We start from the raw sequence: 14,957 nt of genomic DNA on the forward strand, positions 1-14,957 counted from the left end.
TAAGTGTGTGTGGGGGTGAGGTGGCTACCCAAAAAGGAAAGCCAAATCGCATTCCACAAGAAATACGCAAAAATGTCATTTTTTGGACAAGATCTAAGAGAACATTGTGAAATAAGTGTCAGACATGAAGGTAGCTTGATCATTGAAGAAGGTATCATGGCCTTATGGTATAATGGATGTGTTGAGAAAATATCATAGGGGAAGTTAAGAAAAAATTTCAGAACTGATGAAAGATTACAGTTGTATAGGTTTAATAGAAAGTTAATTACTGAGCTTGTGCTTAATAACAAACGTACTCTTTATTTATCCGAACTTGATATTTTAAGTAGGCCCGATTTTTGCATCAAAGCGAGGGGGCACGGTAGCTCAGTGGTACTCACCTCTGGTTCAAGAGGTCCCAGGTTCACTTCCCGGCCTCGCCATGTGAGTTTGTGGTGGACAACACTGTGCTCCTGTCTCTGATATGGCCTGAGCTGCTAAAAAGGTACGTTACACCCACACCAATTTAATTTTTTGCACCAAAGCGAAGTGTTTTGGTACCTTTTCCGTCAAAGATACGAAGCCTACGTGAAGGAAATAGTAGCGAAGTTCGCTCACATAAACCCAGTGTGCGATTTAACGGGGTGGGTCAGGAGGATTTCTCCCCTTGTTGTGCTGGATGATAAGTTTTGGATGTCCCCATGTTATCTTCTTTGAAGTACAGTGTATCTCCCCCAGTACAATGTCCCTTAGTTCGCACACCACATAAACCAGATTTAGAGAGTGAAGGGAGTTAATTGTGAGACCATCAGAAACTACCTAAAAACCAGAAGCTCTCAAGTCACATAATAATAATAATAATAATAATAATAATAATAATAATAATAATAATAATAATAATAATAATAATAATAATAATAATAATAATGGGTTGCCATGTAGCTCAATCGGTAGAGTGACCGATTGTCAATCTTCATCTTTTAGTTTCATTTTCAGGGGCTAGGAGCTATGCAGACACGGGACCCATAGTTTAAATTGGGATCCGAACCACTTCGGTTTTTGAATCCCAACTATTGAGCTGACAGCGGGAAACGAATCCGCGACCACGCGCGCCCAAGGCGAGCGCTCTAGCGATGAGGCTACAGGGAAGCAATTAATGTGTCGAATAAGGGCTACAAGAAAGTGAAGGGAGTCGTGACACCGTAGGTCACCACGTGATATCTCAGTTCAATGGTAGGCAAATGCCCCTAAAGTCTGCTGAACCACCGATGTATTATTATTATGTCAGGGCAATCAAGTGAATGTATAAGTGTTATTTCCAAATAAATCAATCCTATAACGCGGATATGTTGATAAGTGCATTTCGATTAGAACAACATTTTATAGATATTTGTACAATTGCACTTCCTTATTGCAAGATTACATTTTAAAAAATATACTGCCCTTCAATTCGGTACTTGTGGGCATTGTCAATACATAATAATTAAATTTCACAGACAGCGAATCGACGCGTAATAGCTTGTCAGCCGTTGCCTACATCGACAAATGTTTTATTGACAAAATTCGAAGATTCATGGTGACCGATGAAAAAGCAAAGATGAAAGTGTGGAACTCCCTCAGCAATTCGACTACACAACCATTTCCGTACATATAAGAGTATTTGGATACACTATCTGAAAGAAGCATGCTTCCTCGGCTCATTTCGTTGTTGTTTTCCGAGAACAGCCCTGCCTTGTCGCGACAAAACGCTGTAACTTTGGCGGAGCAGTTTTGAGAAAAAGAGCCGTAAAATCGCTACAGACCGGCTAATTTCCTACTTACATCGAAATTCTCTTTGGTATATTTTCAAAAGTATTTGACTCAGCTCAATGCTGGGCCTGGTGAACATAAGTATCGGTGGGGGAAATTCAAAAATGCTTATAGCGACAAAACAATGTAACTCAAGTTACAGCGTTTTGTCGCGACACGGCAAAGCCGATCCACTATGATCAGGAACACCAAAACGGTATAGGGTGTTGGGAAAGTCATGTCTAATTACCTCTATTTTCTTTTTAGGTGAATGAAAGCAACCTGGCCATAAAGGACAAGCATATTTAAGAAGCTGGATAAGATTTCAAGGGAAAATGTCAAGTGACCGGGTCACCAGAGCCTCCACAAGTGCACAAGCTGAGGAAAATCCAGAAAACACTAATTTAGAATAGAGACATGTTTTTATTTTTTCTTTCGGAAGGGCGTCAGTGTTAATGAAATTCATCAAAACTTCGTGGAAGTGTATGGTGATGATGAACTATCGCATAACCAGGTAATACGATGAATAAGCTCATTTAACTGTGGTATAACAAACGTCGAAGATGAGCCTAGGAGTAGTCGACCAAAAACAGCAACTTCACCTGAAGTTGTGAAAATTGTACAAAAATTGGTAATGTCCGATCGACGAAAAAAGATTAGAGAAATACGGAGGAGGTAAGGATTGATATTCATAGTGTTTGGGATATTCTACACCAACACATTCGGCTCACAAAAGTCTGTTCCAGATGGGTTCCTCACAATTTGAACGTTTTTCAGAAGCAAACTCGGGTGCAAATGTGTCAGGAAAATTTGGATTTTATGAAAGGAGATAACTACTTCTATCGGCATGTATTGACAGGGGATGGAACATGGTATGACCCAGAATCTAAACAAGAGTCCATGCAGTGAAAGCATCAGGGGTCACCAACTCAAAAAACTCGGGCAAAGAAATCGGCTGGCAAGGTTATGGTAACTGTTTTCTGGGACAGGGAAGGAATTCTTTTGCTTGAAGCTATACCAAAGCGACATACCATCACAGGGACTACTTACATAAAAACCTTGAAGATTTACGCCGAGCAATTCAAAACAAACGACGCGGAGATGCAAATCGTCGAATTTTGATTCTTCATGACAATGCGTCTACACACACATCCCATCTTGCGCAGGCTGCAATCACAGACCAAGGAATAACTCAACTTTTCCACCCACCTTACAGCCCTGACCTAGTCGCAAGTGATTATTATCTGCTTCGTCATTTGAAAAAACACCTCAGGAGCCAGCGATTTCCAAGCGACAAACAGGTAATGGATGCTGTGATTCAGTTCTTTGACTACAAGGAGAAATTTTAATGTTGAAGACAATCAGTGATTTGGAAGAAAATGGAGACGATGTGTAGAACTGGAAGGTGATTACATTTAAAAATAATAACGGTTTTATTTTCAGTTCATTGGCTTTCTTCTTAGCCCGCCATAGACATGACTTTCCCAAGATCCCTCGTATATGTTTGTTAGGGTACAGGCGACACATCCCATCAGAAACTTCGAACTCTTCCAACTCCACCTTTGTGGACAAATGACCTGGCGAATTTTGAAAACCACCTCAAGATTGTCATATTATACATATATTGTAACAATCATAATGAATCTTTTAATTTCTTTTGCTAATTGAGAACCTACCACTGCTTCTCTTCACGTACCCTGTAATATAAATGAATGGTTATTACTGATGCTAAGCTGACGAAAAACAAATTTAATATGCGCTCAAAATTTTCCTTTCAGATTTACAGTGCCATTAGGTAAGCAATCAACTAAACTACTTACCAAAAGTAATTAAACACGTATCCTGACACACTCGAAAACCCTGTGATCAAGCACGTCCTTTTACAACGATAATGTGTGTTTTCTTTGTTATTAATTATTTATTCAGGGCAAAAGTGCTAGTCTAACATGCACTAGCTACTTATTAGAAGAAAAAAGATGTAATATCTAATGTCATAACAAATGTTTATTTTTCGGTTGCCGTGAAAAAATGTTTGTTTATTGGTTGTCATGAAAATGTTCTAATGTTGATTTTGTTACCAAGGAAACAGTTCTAGTTTCTATGCGAATGTTTATGAACGATTATCAATATATAACAACCCTAGATGTCGTGTAATACGAACGTATGATTCATTGCTGTGAATTGATTATTATAGTCAAATATAATGTGTTCTACTTAATTTAACTGGTGTGTGATCATTTAATAAGTTTAACAGTTAGCAACAGCTAATTATATATGTAGTTTACTACAACTTTTTGACAAAATCGAACTGTGGCGTTATACTTTCTCTATCATGATAAATACTTAGTGACAAGCTATCAGAAAGTTGGCGAATATTTGCAAATTCTATGTTTTACATGTTACAGGGGCGTCAGTATTATGAAAGGAGTTTGTTTACGTAACGAAAGCCAGATATAATACTATTGGGATTTGAACCTTGGATCTCTTTTGGAGTCTTCCTTTAACATCATTTATTTGTAAAAGATTAACAGATCCAATAAAGAACTGGTAAGTAAACAAATATTCTCACTCCTACGGTCCTGGGATTTGGGCGTTAACCATTAGAGGCATAAGCCGTTTACCCACCATCGCTGTTGCGTCAGTTCCAAAATATGCTGCTCGCTGCCTGTAAGAGAATACAAAGTGGGACAGCAATGCATGATTTACGCCAGATGGATAGTGAGAGACGAAAGTAATGTTTGAACTTCCCAGTTAATGAATACCTTACCTTTTGACAGATACTTTATGTCGCATACACTTTAACTTATACACATTTTAACCGCTAAAAGAAAACAACTTATTAAACACATCTGGTTAGCACTTTTCACTTCAAAATAATAACAAGAATTTTAAATGAACACTATATTGTCATTCACTTTCACTGTACGGATTACATATGATTCAAAAATAATAACATTTGCAAATTGTAAATAATATTTTGTTCAACAATAAATTGGCCCTAATGCGCGATTTCGCGACGATCTATAAACGCGCACGACGATATTGACGGACGTAACAACGATCATCCACACACGTTCATAAGGAAGATTTCGTTTGCATTGCTACTTGAAGATAACAGCTCGATGGTTTCATTTCTGCAATGCACGATGAATCAAAGAGAAGTTTCTTCGTTGATTTTAATGTGGTTTTCATTATTCACTAGTATGTGAAAAGACACTAATTTGTTTGTTTAAATTCGAACGTTGTGTTCCACAAATTATTTTACATTAATTTGGAAGTTAAACACTGAAACTTTACGTATGTCTATACTTTAAGTGAAGACAGAAACTTGGTACCTTGAACTTCACATGGCGGCTAGAAAAACACACACGCTTCTCCTCACGCCTCACATAGTTGCCAGTTCACAGCGCAAGAATACACTGACTAAACTAAAATATAGTTCGTAGAAAACATTAAGTTTTGACTTTATTCTATTGCTAATAATATATAGTGAATGGTCCATAGGTTAATAGAAATCACATTGAAAACACTGATTGTTCGAATAAGTTGTACAATCGACGATTATTGATAGATTTTATATTGTCACGTAAAAATCTGTCATCGTCATGAGGACTTGTACGTGGGCGTTTCTTTCGAGGGTAGCAAAATTTTTCTTCTTAATATGGACTGACGGGAGGAAGTAAGACTGTTTGGAAAAGTGAGGTACCTTTTGGGTGAGAAATTCTTAAGCATTGTTCTCCTCCAACTGTTGATTAGTCGCAGTTCATTTCCAAGAATTGATGTGGGAATAATACGAGGGTTGGTTTAAAAATCCAAGCCAATCCATACTGTTATAAATGGTGGCCGACGGACTGTCCACTGAAGGTATTACGGAAGTGGGCAAGAACCCTGGAGTCCAAATTTTCCTAACCACATTGCAACACAACAGCAATCACAGCACTCCATTAGTCCATAGAGGGTTAATGTCATTTTAAGTTCGTTTACATTGAAGAATAGCAGTTTGTAGCTTCACTCAAACGCACATGATCGCGAAATTCGAAGAATTACGAACGCGAGGGCCATTTACGATATAACGCGAGGGCCATTTAGTAAATGTCTTTTGAGTTCTTTTTATTTTCGTTATTAGTTTATATCTTTTTTTTTGAAATGTAAACACAAAGATAATTTCAATATTTGAATATAAATCAATAGTTATTTGTAATTCAAAATACTATTCAACATTATACTTCATAATGTCTTTCAAAATTCAAATCAAATTACACAAACATATTAATACATTCAATGCAACAATATATTTAATAAAACATTACATTTGGTAAGGTATTGTATTCAATGCCATATTTAAAAATACACAATACAAACTAAATGTATACCAATAAATTTGAAATGGTAAATTTACTGCAATAGTACTTCTTAATTTTCAGATAAACACATAATATCACTCGAAAATAGCATATATCACTAAGTAATTCAATTTATTATGATTTTACTTTTCATAAAGATAAAATATTCCTTACGCCTAAATGCATAAAAATTTATTATATTTGAAACACCAATATTATTCGTAAAATTCAAAAGTATATGTTCTTTGCCATATCAACACAAACTATTCACTAAGAATATTCAAAATAATTCAACACAACTAAAACATATGATATAGTGCAAACAAATTCATATTTTATTAAAATTACATGGTAAAAGCACATAAGTAAATAAAACACTAAAAATATTTCATTTACTATGAAATGAAAGACTGGGCACATGTGAGCTCGTCATGCTCAAAGTATATAAAAATATACTGCCTGCATAAAGTATGCAAGACCCTACCCCAATTATTAATTAATGTTTCCATCCCCGAAGCAAAGTGAAAAGATAGAACATTTAGTTAAAATTCAAAAATAATATAGAGGGGACTAATAAGAAAATTGCCTACTCCGGGCATTACATAATATGAATAACCCATAATAGTGGAGGGACCTTTGCTTTAATGTTTTCAAGTACTGCTTGAAATATTTTCGTATTCAACGAAAAGATTAGTACAAAGTGAATGCAACAATAGTTGCTAACAATTATTACGTACACAACTTACTTGTTATTCATTCATAATAAGATGTCTCATTATATATTCGTTTAATCTGAACGACGCGTCATGAAGGTGGGTACAAGTGTAAAATACTACTACAATAACTTACCACACCAAAATTCAAGTATCCTCAGCTGATTTGTAATCCCAGAGGCATACTGATTGGTTAAAACAAATAAATTGACGTAACACATCGTAAATATACATTACTATTAATTGACGCATAGTTGTTATTTAGAAATTGAGAAATTTCACTAATTAGTTTCAAATATGATCATTCAGATTTATTACCGAATGGTTTCTCACCAAAATATTTAAATTTGTGATTCAAAACATTTTAATTTTGAAAATTGCAACACTGTGATGGAATACTCACTAGAGATTTTCCACATCTTCACTACGCAAATTTATTTCTTTTCACTATATTTGAAAATTTTCACTGCGCAAATTCACTCTTGCACTTCGAAAAGAAACACTATATTTTTATCATTCGAAAAATGAAATTTCATTATGAATGTATTAACGAAAAAATATGCCATTACAAGTAATTTCATATTACGTATGTATGAAATATCAAATTTTTTTTATCCAACCTTTTCAATATATTATAAGGTGCAACAATGTATGAAGTGAAAAAATTAATATTGAAAATTTTCCTGAATCTATTGGCTATAGCCATTCACATGATACACACAATAAAATATTATTACTTTTATTTAAACATTCAAAATTTTGTAAAACATTAACAGTGTTGAAAAATATTTACGGTATGAAAAATATTTACTAACAACAAAAGAAATTTTGTACAAAAGAACTTTTGCAATGGATATGACCAAAATGTATTTTTCATTGCAAGGTCAAAATATGGAAAATGGGCAATCCGGCTATGTGTTAATGTCGTTTACTCAATTCCTTTTCGTATTGGATTTAGTACAACATCGTAGAGCAAAATTCTCATGCAATCAAAGATTTTACGTTTAACTTCCATACTAGGCATCCACTTATTTTTGTTAATATGAAAACGCAACATTCTGTAAGCAGTAGATTTATGTACTACCTTAACATGAGAACTAGCAGTTACCTTACGAATTGTTTGTACACTCGGGACATTTATTATTTGAGTGTCATTACAAATGTTGGTAGCAAAGAATTTACACTTTCTACGTATGCGTAATACCTTACTTACTTTACGCACCTTTTTGCGAATCTTCAAGTTATTTTTCATTTTCGCACGGTGGAAAAACCGTTGCTTACCTTGTTTACTTTCCAAGCAAAAATTTCTGTTTCTAAATTTTTTAGTAACATTTCGAGTTGAGTACAGAATATTGGTTGGTGGATAATCAATCTGAACGTTTTGACTTAGTTTAATACACTTTTCCTTACCTTTTCTGAATCTAAATTTCATAGATTTACTAGTTGCACGATGTATGCCAAGCGAACATGGAATGGTTTTATTTCTGTTAAAACATACAATTACAAATATACATACTATACCTTTCAGCAACACTAAACATATATTACCACTGGAAAAATGATGCAACTCACCAATCTGAATTGGTTGCCTAATACAGCTTACTTTAGGGTAATTCGTAACATGCCGTGTATACACCACAAAAAATACAGGACTTGTAGACAAACATTTCTTACGAACAAGTAGCATTGAGCTGGAGGGGGGAAACAGCTGATCCACCCACTTCCTATCACATAAGGGACAAGTGCAGACATTAATTTCGTCTGAAAATACTACAACAGTATCACCTTTTATTTCCCTAGTGGTGGTTACGTTAACCACGCTCGTACTACTATTGGAGGTAGCCTCCATGAAGTCAACCTGCACGGTGTCAACATTTACACTGACATTTTCATTACTTATTTCATTTCCCTGAACGAAGACATTATTACTCTGTAGAACAGATACATTTTCCAGCTGGGTTGTAATGCTTTGTAATTGTACAGTATTATTATCCAACAACTGAAACAATTCATTTCACCTATTTTCACTTTCATCAATTTGAACAAAATGTGACTCTTGGACTTTAGATAACCTACCTTTTTTGACAGGGTTTGGATATGAATCAATATCATCGGCAACATTTTCCAATTTCCTCTTACAACTTTTAGTTCTAACCTCAGAAGGACAACTATGACGAACATGTGCTAACGGGTACACGTTAAATTCATCTGCAAATTTAACTTTTTTCGGAATTCTGTTTTCCTTATCGGTTTGACCCACATTACATGACATAGTATGTAAATTGACATCCTTGCTACGCTTTTTGAGGATAGATTTAATACTACTAACCACACTTTCAGGGGAATTTTCAACATTGCTTGAAAAAAATTCTTTCTCCTTTTCATTGAACGTACTATCATAATCACTAAGAGAGGTGACATCAGAGTACTTTTTCTGTAGCCGTTGAACTATTATTTCAATAACTTTATTCTTGACATTAACGTCATCACATTGAAGTTTTAACTTTTTTGCTACATACTGAAAATATACATTTTTGCCGCGAGCACATTTCTCTTTCAATTTCTCGTATTGCTTACTTCTACGTACACCACGTACACGGAGATTAACCTCCTTTTCTACGTTTTTCCTATATTCACAATTAAAATTAAACACATGTTCACAAATTGCGATTTTCGCTGCTCTACTGAAACTGTGAGTTTCTACATTGAGGCCTAAAACATTTTGAAACTCTTCTAAGCAAAATGGAACAGTACTATACTTATATTCATTTATTACGTTAGCGTCCTGTAACTCTATCTGTGCTCTTACATTCATTAAATTCAGCGCTAACATTTTGTACGTGGATTTATAAATTATATATTCTAAAATGAACACAACAATATAAAAATGTAGGTAACACTATCTGTGAAAGAATGCAAAGATATATTTCTTTCGCACAATATGAATAGCAAGATTTACATTTTAAATTTCAGTGATTGTTTCGCATTCTTGTATGCATACACTAGGACCTACCTGCTTTTTTTCAGCAGTGTTTGGCTGATTCAACAGCTCTCGATAATTACTTTCAACCTTTTTGTGCGTTTCATACTTTTCACGTAATTCAGCCAGTTGTATTTTTAGGTTATTAAATTGTTTGGTCAACTCATTATAATTTGATTTTAACATTTGGTTAGTTGCAGCCAAATCTGCAGACAATTGTTTCACCGCTTCAAGCAGTGTTTCCGTTTCACTAAGCGTTGACATTGTAAAATATTATACTACAAAACACAACATGCAAATTAGTGGTGGCATTGAATACAACAGTGAAGTTTAAAAATTTGCTTTCTTCCCACTAAAACATCTGTCCCTGTTCGGACGCCATTTATGAAAGGAGTTTGTTTACGTAACGAAAGCCAGATATAATACTATTGGGATTTGAACCTTGGATCTCTTTTGGAGTCTTCCTTTAACATAATTTATTTGTAAAAGATTAACAGATCCAATAAAGAACTGGTAAGTAAACAAATATTCTCACTCCTACGGTCCTGGGATTTGGGCGTTAACCATTAGAGGCATAAGCCGTTTACCCACCATCGCTGTTGCGTCAGCTCCAAAATATGCTGCTCGCTGCCTGTAAGAGAATACAAAGTGGGACAGCAATGCATGATTTACGCCAGATGGATAGTGAGAGACGAAAGTAATGTTTGAACTTCCCAGTTAATGAATACCTTACCTTTTGACAGATACTTTATGTCGCATACACTTTAACTTATACACATTTTAACCGCTAAAAGAAAACAACTTATTAAACACATCTGGTTAGCACTTTTCACTTCAAAATAATAACAAGAATTTTAAATGAACACTATATTGTCATTCACTTTCACTGTACGGATTACATATGATTCAAAAATAATAACATTTGCAAATTGTAAATAATATTTTGTTCAACAATAAATTGGCCCTAATGCGCGATTTCGCGACGATCTATAAACGCGCACGACGATATTGACGGACGTAACAACGAACATCCACACACGTTCATAAGGAAGATTTCGTTTGCATTGCTACTTGAAGATAACAGCTCGATGGTTTCATTTCTGCAATGCACGATGAATCAAAGAGAAGTTTCTTCGTTGATTTTAATGTGGTTCATTATTCACTAGTATGTGAAAAGACACTAATTTGTTTGTTTAAATTCGAACGTTGTGTTCCACAAATTATTTTACATTAATTTGGAAGTTAAACACTGAAACTTTACGTATGTCTATACTTTAAGTGAAGACAGAAACTTGGTACCTTGAACTTCACATGGTGGCTAGAAAAACACACACGCTTCTCCTCACGCCTCACATAGTTGCCAGTTCACAGCGCAAGAATACACTGACTAAACTAAAATATAGTTCGTAGAAAACATTAAGTTTTGACTTTATTCTATTGCTAATAATATATAGTGAATGGTCCATAGATTAATAGAAATCACATTGAAAACACTGATTGTTCGAATAAGTTGTACAATCGACGATTATTGATAGATTTTATATTGTCACGTAAAAATCTGTCATCGTCATGAGGACTTGTACGTGGGCGTTTCTTTCGAGGGTAGCAAAATTTTTCTTCTTAATATGGACTGACGGGAGGAAGTAAGACTGTTTGGAAAAGTGAGGTACCTTTTGGGTGAGAAATTCTTAAGCATTGTTCTCCTCCAACTGTTGATTAGTCGCAGTTCATTTCCAAGAATTGATGTGGGAATAATACGAGGGTTGGTTTAAAAATCCAAGCCAATCCATACTGTTATAGTATGGTCCTTATCTGATATTCCAATTCATTTTCCAAATATTCGATAACAGTCAGACTACAGCTCTGAGTATGCCAGTGCAGTCGTCTTTGCTAGCCACACGGCAATGACTAAAAATCGTTGCACCATTACATCAGTCACTATCTATCGCCTAGGAAGTAACACGGGTCCACACTATAGAACCTCAGTTGCTGGGAGCATTTTATTGTTCAGAATGTTATAGTAGACCTCTACCGTCATTGTGCCATAAACAACTAACAGAATGACATACCAACAAAGGCAACCCCACACCATAATTCCACCAGCGCCGTCGTCCATTGTCGATACAATATACTGTGGTACCAGAGTATAAAAACGAATTTTCACTCTTTCTTTCTATAAACTGATTTACACTACCCATTCTAAGTTTGATGCTGTGAAAACCAACAGAAACGCTGCTGCCCTTATTTGGACTTGGCAATATGAGCACTGGATATGCTGAAATAACCAAGATAGTGAGCTTCAGTATGCAATGTTCCGATTGAAAGTGACACAACCTTAATATTGCCTGAAACTCCTGACCGATAAGCAGCCATTGTCTGTGTCTTATTATTTCTTTCTTACGTTGTATCCGTCTTGGGCACGTGCAGCATTCCCATAATTCCCCTCCACTTCAATCTCACACTTTGGGTTGGGTTTTGAAGCTATCTCCTTCACGGACAATTCCAAGTAACACAATATCGATCGGAGTACAGGGATATGAATTGCACACCGTATTTTCACATGTCCCTCTCTCTGATGAACCGGTTATTGCAAAGCAGAAATCGCGTGTTTCACTGAAATGAGTCCATTCCTCTATAGTGAGGTTTCTAATTACGTTTTGGTTAAGTACTGAATTATGAGGTGTAGATTGATCAGTGCATACACAGATGTCCTCTTGCATTGGAAAGAATCAAGGATGTAGCACAGTGACGGCGTAAGGGCGGGGCGAGCGGTGCCCCCGCCCCGGGCCCCACTTTGTAGGGGGCCCCCGACGGTAGGTAAAAAAATAATTACTAAGGAACCTTGTTAGCATGAGCCGTACAAGGGCGGTAAAGGTTTATAATCCACACCTTCCCTAAATGTAAACGCAATTAATTGTCAATCAATATTACACCAAATAACGGATGAAACAACAGAAATATCTGTCTAGTAAAGCTAATCAGTGCTGGATTTCCGTATAAGCTAAACAAACTATAAGCTTCGGGCCTCACTCCCTTGGGGACCCGAAAGAAATTTAAAGAAAAAACTGAATGAAGATTAAAAATAAATAAAATAAAAGTTTCATTATCTTGAAGGCTCCCAAAGAAATTAAAAGGAAAAAGCTCTGAATATAGGTGAAAAATAAAGTAAATGTTTCATACTCTTGGGGGCCCCCAAAGAATTTTAAAGGAAAAAGGCTAAATGCAGGCGAAAAATTAAAACAGACGTTTCACTTTCTTTGGGCCCCCAAGATTTTTTTTTTTTAAAGTTGAAAGTAGGTGAAAAATAAATAAAATAAAAGTTTTATTCTCTCGGGACCCCAAAGAAATTTAAAGGAAAACAATGTATGTGGATTAAAATATGAATAAAATAAGTTTCACTGTGTTCAATAACCTCCGAGAAATTTAAAGGAAAAGCTGAGTGTAGATTAAAATATAATGAAAGTTAAAGTATATTGTATTATTTACATTCTAAAGTCTTATGATGCAAGTAATGGAGCCCCGTCTGCTAGCCTGCTTCCTAAACTATCACTATTTATTTAATTATTTATATATCAATTCAAGAGAAGGGTAGAAAGAAGGGATCAACGTATATAATGCTTTACTAGGGTACTAGCATTCTGTTCCTAATTAAAAGCTCTTTGGTGCAGACGCTATAGTCGCTGATTCACTTGTTTTCCTTCTGTCTTTATTCTTTTGTCCTTTACAAGTCGAATTTTCAGCGAGCGAAATCCTTTTGCTTACCTGGTTTACACATTTCTGCTCTTATTTTTTGGCGTATGAATTTTCATTTCAACCCACAAATTTATAGTGAAGAAAATGTTCAATAAGAATACAAGTGTTCAAATAATCAAAATACTTCAGCATTATATTTAATTCAACTCCTGATTATTCTCATATGGACCACTTGTCACAAATCATTCGATTTGTTGACATACAACGTGATTCTGTTCAAGTTCGGGAAGCATTTATTGATTTCATCTCTGTCGAATGAAAGACTATTGAGAGTATTTCTGCTTAAATACTGAAGAATCTTCAATGTGATATGCTTGGTATGAAGATTCCAGAGCCCAGTCTTGTGATAATCAGGCTACAATGGCCGGGCAATATTCTGGAGTTCAAACTTTGATACTAAATATAAGTCCTTTGGCCATTTTCGTTCCTTGTAACAATAATTCATTGAACCTTGTGGCTTACATGCTGCACACGTTAACATTCTGGCCGTGACTTTGTTGGGAGCAACGGTACGTTTGTTGGTATTCTTCTCTAGATCTGCTCACCGATGGAATGTGCTGCAAAATCACGTAAAGATTGGTCTGAAACGTGAAAATGACACTAGATGGAGTTCAAAAGCAGAAGCTTTAAAGGCACTTTCTAGTCAATTGGATGAAGTAATTGATTTGTTGGAAGATCTACGTGACACTTCGATTGAAACGTTTGATACTAGAAGAGATGCTGGTCTTCTTGCAAGCATCCAGTCATTTAACTTCATCGCTTTACTATATTTCTGGTCTGCAAATCTCTCATATATTGATCGGGTCCAAAAATGCCTTCCATCTCAGGATATGAGTTTCAATCAAACTCTCATTCAGTTACAGAGCCTGGTTAACACCATTAATATCTGGAGATTTCAGCTGGGCAAGGAAATCATATCCACAGCTGAAAGAAGTTGCAGGGCATGGAACATAACTGTGGGTACACATAGTAGAAGGAGATGCATGTCTGGAGGAGCAAAGAATGAAACCTGACTGTACAGGCCGAAGTGAAGCGCTCTATCAATGAAATTCTAGATATGAGACAAAAAAAAAGGTATGATCATTTTACTCAGATGCATGATCTGAACGACAGATTTGGATTCCTGTGTTCTATGGTCAACGTTGTGCAGTAGCTAGATGATGAGAGCGAGGAAAGGCTAAAGTTGCTCTGATTTGCTTTGTTCTACCCGAATGACCTGGATGGCTTATTATTATTTCAAGATTGTAAGGATTTAATTCGTTCACTAAGGTGTGCTCACAAAGGTAAAGAACAACTTGACTTTTCTCCACGATGCATACTGAAATATGTATCTTTATTGGGGCTTGAAATTTATTAAAGTTTGACAACCGCTTTTCAGATTTTGATAACTGCCCGTATCTG

The sequence above is a fragment of the Thermobia domestica genome, chromosome 8, assembly GCF_964235325.1.
Source record: "Thermobia domestica chromosome 8, izTheDome1.hap1.1, whole genome shotgun sequence".
NCBI lineage: Eukaryota > Metazoa > Arthropoda > Insecta > Zygentoma > Lepismatidae > Thermobia > Thermobia domestica.